At 35.8% G+C, this 12,432-nt stretch overlaps 1 protein-coding gene across 2 annotated transcripts in view; it reads left to right on the forward strand.

Annotated features, from left to right (window-relative positions):
* The first annotated feature begins 2,903 nt into the window (after window positions 1-2,903).
* The window catches only part of Alpha-man-iib (alpha-Mannosidase class II b), a 129,707-nt gene continuing 120,178 nt past the window's right edge, over window positions 2,904-12,432 (forward strand). For both annotated transcript variants that reach the window (XM_083089108.1, XM_083089111.1), the window contains exon 1: window positions 2,904-4,294. The gene's annotated coding sequence lies outside the window, so the exon portion shown is untranslated. The remainder of the gene's footprint in view (window positions 4,295-12,432) is intronic.

The raw sequence follows: 12,432 nt of genomic DNA on the forward strand, positions 1-12,432 counted from the left end.
CGCCTTCTACCGCAATATCTCGTAATTATCCAATTTAAAACTTTGATATTACGTAATCCGTATAGAAATAAAAAGTTGCATTAATTGTTGCGGGGAAGAGATAATGTACGTAAGAGAAAAAAATTATTTCGAAAGTAAAACGAGAAAAAATCTTACGTAAGAAAAATTTTTCAATATTACATCTCTCTCTTTTTCCCTAAAGTTCATTACAAACACAATCTTGGCTATTATATATTTTTAAATTAAATAAAATTCCTTTTTAGAGGAGGAAAGTTTTTAAAAAATTAATAATTAAAAAAAAATTATTAATATAAATGTAAAAACACTAATTAATATACATATATAATAAAGAAATAATAATTTTTTGGACACACTTGTGAAAGAGACATATTCTTTACTCATTTTGCTTAAACATATTCTTTCCGCAATAATTCAAGTCTTCAATCATGATTTTCGTTTAACTTAATCCTAAGGATCTTTGAGACTCATTAAAGTCTTGTTTCGTTCGCTAGAGAGATATATTCTTTAGTTAAAATTTATTATCTTTCTAATTAATCTTCTCTCTCGAAAAAATCTGAAATAACTTTGCTAGAGAATATAATTTACACTTTTCGCAATTATTTTTATATTTCATCAACTTTGCAAACTTTGTTACAAGACTACAGATCGGAAACTTCTTTGCTTTATTTCATCTAATAACGATACGTAAAATATTGTACGCATAATAAAAATATATAAATAATATCGCAACAATTTCGTAGAGAAGAACAGGAATATATATCTCAATTACTTATCTCCGTAATTAGCAAAATAAAAGCGAATACTCGTGCGAATATATGATCGAATAAACTCATCAATGTTCTCGTAAACTTTGTTGTAAAGCCAGGCAGCAGCCTCGGGCGGCGCGCACATTACATTCCTTTAATCCGTTTACTTGTTCCACTTTTCCTGAGTAATGCAGTTTCATAATTGTGCGAGTGTATACGAACTTTAAGAGCGCATGCAAAGAATGTTGCACGCGCCTGTGATCGCCATCTCTTCGAGATTAAATTTACATGATTAGGAGAATTATCTTACTCTACGAAATCGTTTTATATTATATTTGTTGTATCTTTGATTACGAAAAGAAAGATGTGATAACATCTATGATACTTCTTCATTCAGAATTCCAACGAAACGTACAAAAAACACATGATAAAAGAATAAAATATATATACATTTTGCAGTAAAACCCGAACAATATATGAAAAATCATGTTTATAAAAAATTTTGAGCAAAAATTCCAATGTTAAAAATCTAATTGTACGTATGTTGCACATTTTTTGTATCAAAGGTATAAAGATTCTTTTAAATATTTCAATTAATCATGTGTTACATCGTCACTTGAAATTTGACAAATATAATTTTACATTTTTAATCACTAAAGCATTATGAGACAACTTTTCGAAGCCAAATTCGTGTATCGTTATAAATGATTTTTTAAAAATAGAATAAGCAAAATTGCAGTCTCTTCTCTCTGCGAACTAATTGCATAAAAATTACAGTCTCTTCTCTCTGCGAATAAATAAAACAATATTCTTAAAATAATATTTTACTTTGAAACAGGAAGTAAATGAGGAAACTTCCTCCTAAAATAAAGATTCGCGGCATTTTCTCCTTCAATCCTGATCTCCTAAAGATCAATCAACGAATAATCAAGGAAACTCTGACATATTTCTCAAGTAAGATTTATTACGCGAACTTATTTCTCGAAAGCTTTTATTAGAAATGAAATCTAGAGAGTTCAGTGGAGGATCAATACGGACAGAGATCACGAGGGTTAACCACCGGAAACGATCGCGTGCAGAGTGGCTGGCCGCGAAAGGAAAAACATCGTTCGAATGTCGTGCGGTATCGATTTGATTTTCCGTCCCAAGGACAAATCGCGGTTGGATTTTAAAAGGCGGCCTACCGCAGTCGCGGATGTGTACGTCTGTGTCGGTCTGTGAAAAAAAACAAATTTGTATATTCCGGTTATATACTTTGTCCAGTGCGCAAACTCGACTAGTCGTTCGACTCGATGGTCTGTCCCTTCCCCGTTCCTCGATATTTCAGCCCTGCTCTTCTCCGCTCCCGCAAACTAACCTATCCGACAACAGGTCCGACCTAACAGCGGGTGTCCTTAGAAGAGTCGAATAATCGTGTCAAATTATACCGTGATACATCAAATTAACTCGAGAGATTATAACGAAAATATTTACAAGATTTTCTGCAAAGAATTAAATATAAGAAAAATGCATAAAGGATATAAAAAAATATATATATATAAGAAATACGTATAAGAATATGTATCGAACACATAAATTAATAATTCGATGAGTATAAATTTGATTAATATTTTTAAATAATTTTTTTCGACATTTGCAAGAGAAGAAACTATTGAAAATGTCAGGTTTGTCTACAGAATCGTGTCTAATAATGCTTATGATATCTTGGAATGAAGAAATATCATTAGATACATATATTGCACAAAATATACACATTTCGTATTTATCTGTCATTAAAAAAAAGATTGACGCGTGCTAGGGAGAAGGACATCCCCGGCGCGCCGGTCAGTGGTAAGAGAGAAATCCTACTTACCGATGGGGCGAAACGTCAGAGGCGTCCGCGGCGGCTGTTTACGGTCCTGCGAAGCATCCCTCTCGCGGGCCATGGCGCCGTTTCTCCATCTCTGTCCATCGCACGCGGGGAAGTCTCGTCGCAAGGTCTTCGGGGCTCCCTCTCTCTCCTTTGCGCTCACTCGATCGCCGTCGACCCTCGCTCGAATCCCTTCTCCGTCTGCCGGACTCCTTCTCCCCCTCGTTTCTGTCTCGCTCTCGCTCCACCTTGCGTCGTCGGATGGTGGGGCACGGATGAACGCGGTCGGACGACAGTCCTTCCGCGGATTGCGGAGGTCGTGGCGTCGTTCGATGTCTCGCGCGCTCGACGTCACTCGTCGCATCCTCTCGACACGTCAGGACATCCCATCGGCGCATAAACGGAACACGAGACGCGACTCCGATCGACGCGAATCACGCGTGGTACGTCTGTCACGTCCGTGCAGCGTGCACTTGCCAGAAAGAGACGGAGCGAGAGGATGAGGGAGAGGGATGCAGGAGCAGCGCAGGAACGGAGACTCCGCTTCCCATCCTTCGGCGACGTCATCGTAGTCGTATCGTAGTCGCGCGTGGCAGAAGCTCTCTCTGTCTTTCTCTCTCTCTCTCTATCGCACGTAAATGATACGCGATCCGTACGCGATGTACGTGCGTACTTTGCTTTGTTGTCCTTCGACCTTCTCGACAAGGTTACCGCGTCGCGTTGTTGTTGTTGTTGTTGTCGTCCCATCCCCGCGCCCTCGGAATTCCATCGCGGTGTGAGACGTAAGCGCGAAATAATGTACCCGGCGAATTAATCCGCTCGATTAACGATCGGGATGAGCGAGACACTTTCGCGAGACGCGACGTTGCACTTTCGAATCTCAACGAATCTGGTAAGTTGCAAACTTCAAACGGTTGCCTGCAGTTGCCACACATGCATCACGTGACGTACTTGAACTTTGGCGAATTTCAAGAAGGACGCGCGCCTTTCGTGCAGTCTCGAATCTTCGCGAACGTCGCGCGGAATCCGCGAGTGCGTGTCTTTAATAACTCCGATTTCGTCTCTCGAAGGACATTCGCGCGGGAGTGAGGATATTTCGCGTAATACGTTAAATATTCCGATTTTTTCCGCGAATGCGTCGAGAATAAAAACACTCGCTTGCGTCACGTCGGAGCGAAGTGTGCGAAGGAATCGTCGGTGAGGGAAAATTGACGATACATCCGCGAGTTTTCGATCCCGAGAAACGAGAGAGAGAGAAGAGGAATAAATTTCCACTTTGATTTTGACTCGCGAGGCGCGAAGTGAGGCGCGAGGGGAGGCGCGACGCGAAGTGAGGAGCGCGCGCGAGGGAGAAGGAGGCAACCAATCAGCGGAGTGGGGATAGGCGTCGCGTGACGCGCGCAAAAATTTCGACTCGCCGCTCCCTTCTCTCGTCCCGAACGACCTTCATATCGCGACGAGTCGTTGGACCGCGAGTGTCGCGTTTTCTTTCCCGGAAAGGTAAACCGCGTCTCGGAACCGATCGAATCTCGCGGAGTGAATATCGAGGACCGTTCGTGCTCGCGAGTGATTTTGTGCCATGGGACATACATCCAGCCGGGCTTCGGCGGTCGTCGTACGTGCTCCTTGAGGATTTCGCGGACACCTGTGGACACTTGACGAGTTGCCATGGCGACCAGTGAGTAGAAAAATAACGGCCGCGACGTAAAAGGGCTGTAATCGTGAAAAACGAGAGACTAATTCTCTCTCGAATACGCGATATTTCCTCGAATATTCACACGATACGAAATGTAAAATTTATACTATTTCCGGATGCGCGCGCTAATCTCGTAATACGCAAATAACATTACGGCGTTGTTCTAGAGTTGCAAATTCGAAATGATACCGTTATATGTTAATGTGACCGAATTCGACTGCCTATTTAAATTATTAATTTCGTAATTATAGATATAATATTGGAATATATTAGATAGTTATTTCTATGTATTATACACTAATATTATATGCAGTTAATTGGCATATTAAATATTAATTCTCGTAATATTCGTGATAATTTTGAGTGATTTGCGTAATACATATTGGCGCGATAAATTCAATATAATTTTTAAGTCGAAGATTTAAAAAGTAAATAAGTAAGCTGTTGTCTCTCCAAATATTTTCGCTCAATATTATCGAAATGCAAAATTTAAAAAGTCAAATAACCTCTAAATATAACTATTTTGAAATAATATTAACTACATAACTATTTTGAAATAATATTTATTTAACTTGAAAAACATTTGTCTTATATATCATAAATAATTTTAAATAATTTAATGTCATAAACAATTTTATATATTTATATGTCGATAACAATTTCATTTGTGCTATCTATTTTTTGCTGTTCTTTTAATTTTAACGTAGCTTTTTTTTCAAAATAAAGATTTCAAGGAATTTTCCAGAATATAACGATTACAGCCTTTTAATGTCAAGTCCTCTGTTTTAATAATTTATGTGTCATTAAAGAACAATCGTTTTGCACGTATTCTCGAATATTTCTGTAAATGTCACGATCCATTCTAAATATCACCTTGACCTTCATAAAGAATCGAATCGACCAAACTGCTGGATTCATTTCAATCTTGTTTGCCTTGTAAATAGGAAACAAAAAATCTGCGAACAAAAGTATTTTTCGTTTATTTTTCTTTAACATATTTATTAATTTCAAATATGTTAGCGTCGTATTTATTCATTAATAGCATTTTTTTAATTCGTCGGTGACAAAAATACGTGCGAAACGAGTATTGCATAGTTAAGGGAATTCGTGTCACGAAAATATATGATTTATGCATAAATCTCGTCATTTTATCTCGAATCAATGATGCTAAAAAGTTTGTCTCGCACTTCCTTTCGGTGGCTTCTTTCTCTTCCTCCTCAGGGTTGTTACCAAAGTTGCTGATTGCAACACACGAACTTTACGTTGTCTATTCGCCTCATCAAAAATGTATAAACTGCATCAGCAAAGTCTCGTTAAGCAGAATAACAAACTATCGTCACTTTTACGCGAACGAAATCTCAGAAATTGCCGGAAATTTCAACAAAGGGACAAGCCGTTGACAACAAAATTTTGCATTTTAATTCCATATAATAATCGATGTATTAAACATGATAATAATTTGAGAGCTATGATAAATATGTCTTTAAATTATTAACACTTGGCGCGAAACGGCCGCAAGATTTTTTCAAATAAATTTCCATTAATGACACTGATGGATAATATTGCCTATATTAAATTCGAGATATATATATATATATCCGATTAATTTAAAGAAATGTGTTATTAGTATTTAATTAGTATTTAACACGCAAATTGAGCAAGTAATGTTTTTTTAATTGCCAGATATAAATACTTTAAATTTAGCTTCTTACGAGTTTAATTAAGATTAAAAATATTAATAATATCTGCAGTTTTTCGAGATAAAATACCGAGATAAAATTCCGATCTTGCATACGTCAAGCTTTCTCAGCTTTCTTGTTCGCTCTCGCTTATCGATTTATTCTCGATGGATTCTTTTTATCGTTTCATTCGCATGCTGCAGCTAGAAAGTTTCAGGCCCAACCTTTCGTTTTAGTTAATGGTCGCGTGTCTTGGACGAAAAGTGGAGCGAACTAACGTTTTATCATCTGTTCCGTTTCAAGGTCGTAAAGGTTTCTTCTTGTTCGTGGACGTAAGATGTTGATTATCGAATCGGTTGAAAAATTATGTGCAACATGCAAGAGAAACTTAAGAATCGTGCATTTGTTTAAAGATTACATTCGAGCTTACGAGATTACATTCGTTTTTCGAAGAATGGAAAAAAATTATTTTATACAAAATTTTATACTAAATTTTTTATCCGTATTTTAAGATGCGAAAAATTCTCGAAGAATGCGATATAATTTTAAATCATTATTTCTTCGCAGTACATTTTAGTGAAAATAATCGCGACGATTTTCTTTATAATCGTATTTATAAATTTAATTCAACAAAACAACTTTCACTTCCTGATGTTTTAAATTTTTTTACATTTTATTAGATGTAAAAATACATGAAAATATGCCCATTTGAAAAAATATGTCGACTTTAGCGGTCTTTTAAATCCGATCGCCTGTAAAATCGAGCGACTAAAACACGAGCGATTCTAAGAGTCTTCGATCTCGTTTTATTTTTTATTTATCAATACAAGTCGCTTTATTTTTTATCAATACAAGTCACTTTGTTCGCGGTTACAGTTCGCGCTCTACGCCAATGTATCTATACATTATCGTGTAAAGGATCGTTTTCCAGAAAGAATTATTACGCATTCCGCGCTGGCCACAAATGCATCTGTTTTCGCATTGAATTCTATGATGTAATGCTTACATCCTGGGCAAATCCAACAAAGATATGACGCATCCATTATATAAAATATTAAGCCTCATTTTGCGGAATCAATTGCGAGAGATAATTGCATTCTGAAAATAATGCGCACTGAAATATTTTTCATCGGTGAACTTGATTCTCGTACAATCGATACCTATTCGTATAATAGATAATAAAAATAATTAACAGTAGCCACTTTTGATTATATTATCTGCAAATGCTACAACATATATCTCGAAATCACAGTCATTGATTTCCGACATATTTTTTATCGGCTTTTATTTAAATTTAAAAAAATATTACAATCGAAGAAAAGATTCGTGTGCATCTCGAATGGAATCTATAAAAATTGAAATTAATAAATCAGTAAAATATTTCATCTCTCGAGTTTATTGTTTTGCACAAGTATTGATATAATAATAGTTATATTATCGCACTATATAAAACAATCATATATATTAATAGGAGTATATAAATTTTACAATCTCATTTTTCTGAAATTGATTTCTTTGACACTTTTTCTCTCAAGATACGACAAATAATACTTGCGGATAAGCTTTGTGAAAAATCGCAGCCAGCTGACGATATATTCTAGGCATTTTGCGATCCTTCGCAAAGTAAAGCAACGTGTTTCTTTATCTCTCGTCAACATTCCGTTCCGTAACCGGAGACATTTCGGTTTGCTTTGATTTTCGGCGAATCGAATAGTTTCTCTCGTCCAAAGTCTGCGTGAAACCTCGTTTCGATATTTTCGAGGATTAGCGGCAACCGACGGAATTTTATTCGGCCAGTAAAATACCAGGAACGAGCTCCTTGTCCCCTTATGCAGCAACTCGTCGTCCGATTCTCTCGCGTCGAACTCGGCAGTTTTAACTCTCGTCGCGCGAAATATCTCGCCGTGAATTCCTCCGTTTTATTGGAAGCCAGAGGAATTTTATTCGCGACGACTCGCATATCGGGAGTTGGACGCTGGTTGCGTCGTTGAAAGTAGAGGAAATATAACATTATATATGTATATATTTTTTTTTATATATTATATATATATATATTTTGTGTAGTCTTATAAAGTAAATTTTCCCTAAAGGTTGAGGAATTTTGGGAAATTAAACTTTAAAGATTACGATATTTTCGTCCTGATTTAATTTCGAGCGGCTTCGGGAATTAGATTGGATTTTTAATCGAGATTTAATTGTCAGAATACCCAACGAAAATATTTAATTATCCAAGAAACGGATTTGCAATTAAATTCTGAAAGCGAGCCTGCTTTAAGTTTAATACGAAAAGTGCGCGACTTTTGCGTCCGATGTCCTCTATATTCGATGAATTCTTCGCGTCTCTCCAGTCTCCTTACAAAAGTTTCTACTCTGTCGCATATTTTACTGCATATTTGGACGATGCGCCTGCATTTCTGTCGATACCCATTTCCGGCGTATATCTCGCGCGCTGTTAGACGTAGACGTGTTGGAATCCGGTGTGACATTCGAGTATTCTGCTATCCGTTTCTTCGCACCAGCTAGAATATCTCTCCTCGACAGGTGGTATCTTCTAAAAGTAGTTGCATCATGAATCCGTGAAATGGCACGTTTCTTTATCAAATTTTTAATGATATCACGCGCGTGACAACAGCTGTTTCTAATTAAAGAAGATGCACGATTCATGCAACGCAATTAAATTAATTATCACAAAATCCTGATATTCTATTAATGATAAATATATCGCTGATTTATTTATATAGTTTATTTTTGACAAATATTTCAAATATAAAATTTGTAAATATATATATATATTGTATTTATATTTTAATATGATTATCATTTATTAATAAAATAAATTAATATATAAATAATATATAAATTAATATATAAATTAAATAATTATTATATATATATATTAAATAATTAATATAATAATTAATATATAAATAAAATATATATATATTAAATAATTAATATATAAATAATATATAAATTAAATGCCCTATAAAATAAATAAAAAATTATAAATTCAGAAAACAGATACAGTTTTATATTAGATACACATTTAAATTTTAAATGATCAGATTTCCTTTGCTTTCTATAACAATATTTTATCTGCTGTTGAAAATTTTTTATCTGCTCTGAATAAACGACTCGCGGTAAAAGGGGGAGAGGTGGTTTGTGGGAAACGGGATCTCTCTCCAACATTATTCCGCAGCATTTGTTTTATGAATCTGTTTACACGTACGATATATACACGTTCGTTTAAAAACTAGCTTCCTAAACCCACCTATGGGTGAAACGGGAAAAGAAGAGACGATAAGAACGAGCCATTGACGGGTGCATGGCTTTAAAAATTGAAGAAACAGGCTAAGAGAACGGAAAAGTTGGAAAAAGAAAGGAAAAAAATTAAAAAATATATAGGCGAGTACGAGACGAGAGGGAACGAAACGTGATAAAAGTTAACGGTATATTCATTCAATAGCCATTTATCCAATTAACGAGGATCACACGCGGTTCTGCGTCGATAGAAACTGAAACTGACAGATATGGAGGATGGATCGGATGACGGAGAAAGAGAAAGGGACTTGACGTTTCGCCGCTAAATTGCACGTGTTTAAAAGTCCGATTTCGAAACTATCTCGTTCGAAAGAAATTTGATGAGGCGATAATCGTTCCATGATTCTGTTCGTCGAATCGAAAGTTCGTTTCACCTGCTTATCCGTAACGTATGGAATATTTCGCGATACCGTACTTGAACATATAGGGTGGACTAAAATTGCCGATATTTTCGTTGCTAAATATTTAATTTTCATTTTGTCGAAAATTAACAAAACACATATACGTTTATGCGCGCGCGAACACATCTTTATTCGGGGAAAAAAGTAGAATTTGCAATTATAATTCTTGTTGAAGCGTAGAGATTACCTGAGATAGCAATTTTCTCTACATGCGAAGAGGCCTCGTTTGTTTCCTCCAATTCTTAAAAAGACACGTCACTGCGACATTCAAATGGATATGCACGACTAGATAATTATATCGTTACCGTGCGTCAAATTGGATTCATGCGCGGCTTCATGACCTCGACTTACATGACCATGTATCTAATTCACTTGATTTCTTTGGATCTTCTTTCCTATTTACGAATGAAGAAAGAGCGAGAGAGCTAGACGCGCATAAAAGATACATTTAACTGTTCATGTTTACAATTGTCAAGTCACATGTCGTGTAATAACTGGTTTCACAGTGACTCTTAGAAACGATAATTTTTCTGCATTGTTGTAAATATTAAGAGCTTGATTAATTGAGAGATAATAATTGTATTATAATTTAAATGTATGAATAATGAAGAGAAAGATTTTGGAATAATATTAAAAATGTTATTCTAAAATTTTTTAATTTACACATACATGCATAGAAGATGTAATTGTCACGATTGTACGATATTGTGAATGCTGCTAATATTTCGAAAGAACATGTTTTTTAATTAAATCTAAAAGAAAATTCATTTTATAATTTTTTTCTAAAATGGAATAAAATTTGCCATTAAATTTATTAATCTTTTAATTTTTTTATCTCATTTGTTGTGCTTTTGCAGAGAATTTTTCGTAATCGATAGTTGATTCGTTTAAATTGGTCATTTAAACACATTAACGCGATAACATACGATTGAAAAGAATTTGAACTGACGATTACATGTATATTTGCTTGCAACGCGATCGATAGTGTTCATGTTGGTTTATTTGCGAATTGTAGAACGCGACACTGACTAAATCGAGTCGTTTTGCGAATGTTTATCAAAGTTTTTATGCGCACGATAACGCGTTATACGTACAAATATAGCTCCGAGTATCCTGCTGTTCTGTTAAAATCGTCGATACAATCCTTTTTACGGGATATGATAATCTAGTTTGTGATTGAAATCTGATCGTTAAAACGCTGTATGATCCTTTTCTCATACGAGTATACCGTGTGTCAAAGTATTATTTATATACTAGTACAATATTTGGCTACGAGTGTTTTAACTTTGCAATTTAAAAGATTAAAATTTTCATATACATTTTACATTAAATTGCACATTTTTTCGGGTATCTTAGAGAGAGGCATTTTTATATTTGTTTAATTTAAAGATTTATATATACACACACGTACATACTTTTATTTCTCTCTCTCTCTCTCTCTCTCTCTCTCTCTCTCTCGTTCTGAAAATATAATAATTAATTATATAATTAACAAATTTCTCTCAAAGTATAATTTTTAAATCACGTATAAATCAAGTTTTATATAAATTAAAAGGCACATTATTTTATATCGTATATATAATACCATATATTGTTTATGCGTAAAACTTATCACAGATGTACGAGATATTCTGTTTTGAAAGCGTGACACGAATCGTACGCGTTGCACAACTTTATCGATTTTATTCGAAAATACCTGACCAACGCGTATATCACTGTGAACCTGGCAGATTAATGTTTCCGCGCTCGTTACAGCAAACGTTTATATCTTTGCGTATGATTTATGGCATACGTTAGACGTGGCATTAAATCGACTTACGATCCTAGTCGTGATAGGGGAAACCTCTATGTAGTCTTGTCACATCGGAAAATGACAAGAAGGAATGATTAAAATGCATTTTCCCGATCCTCTCCATCATTTTCTTCGAGAAGAATAAATCTGCTACAATTTTAATTTTTTAATATAAATCGTAGAATAAAATGCATAAATAAAACTTTGGAATATGTCTCATTAATTTTAAGCTTCTCAAAAATATTTCTTACGAAACTTTGTGTTATTTAAAACGTGTCGTTAGTATTAATGTTTGGAAATCACGTGGTTCTCATTTTCTATTTTATAATGTTAAAGTATTTTTCACCGGATTAATCGACTCGCGATAAAAATCGCTCGTAATCTCTAGATTTCGGCGTCTTTGAAGAATGGGGAAAAAGGTGCATTATGAAATTGTACAAAGATCCCCTTTCTCTCTCTCTCTCTCTGTGTGTGTGTCTCTGTCTCTCTGTCTCTCTCGCGCAGATATCATCGAGATATCGCCTAGCAACGAAAGCTGATAGCTTCCACTGAATCGATAGACGCCCTGTAATGCAATATATCGGATGGCACTCCTCGGCCTTCGGCTTATGCCCTGTCTCTCGCTTTCCCTTCCTCCCCTTTCCCCGTCCCTGTCTGTCTCGTTTCTCTCTATCGTGCGCTCTATGTACTCGCGAGAGTCCATGTACCAGTTGCCCTTGAGTAAATACATTTATTCCTCCTTTCCCTCCCTTCCCCCCCCCTCCTCCCGCCTTCCTGCTCCCATACACCCCCGCCGCGTCGCGTACGTGTGTGTACGCATGCAAATTCGTACGCGACATGCGTTTGCCCGTGAGGCGTGAATCGAACGCAGGAAGTCAACCGTTGCAGCCAGGGGTGGGCTTCCATTCGCTTTGATCGTGGCCACGA

This window comes from Camponotus vicinus, unplaced genomic scaffold (assembly GCF_025532165.1).
Source record: "Camponotus vicinus isolate PSW18456_S1 unplaced genomic scaffold, iyCamVici1.0 SCAF_14, whole genome shotgun sequence".
Lineage (NCBI taxonomy): Eukaryota > Metazoa > Arthropoda > Insecta > Hymenoptera > Formicidae > Camponotus > Camponotus vicinus.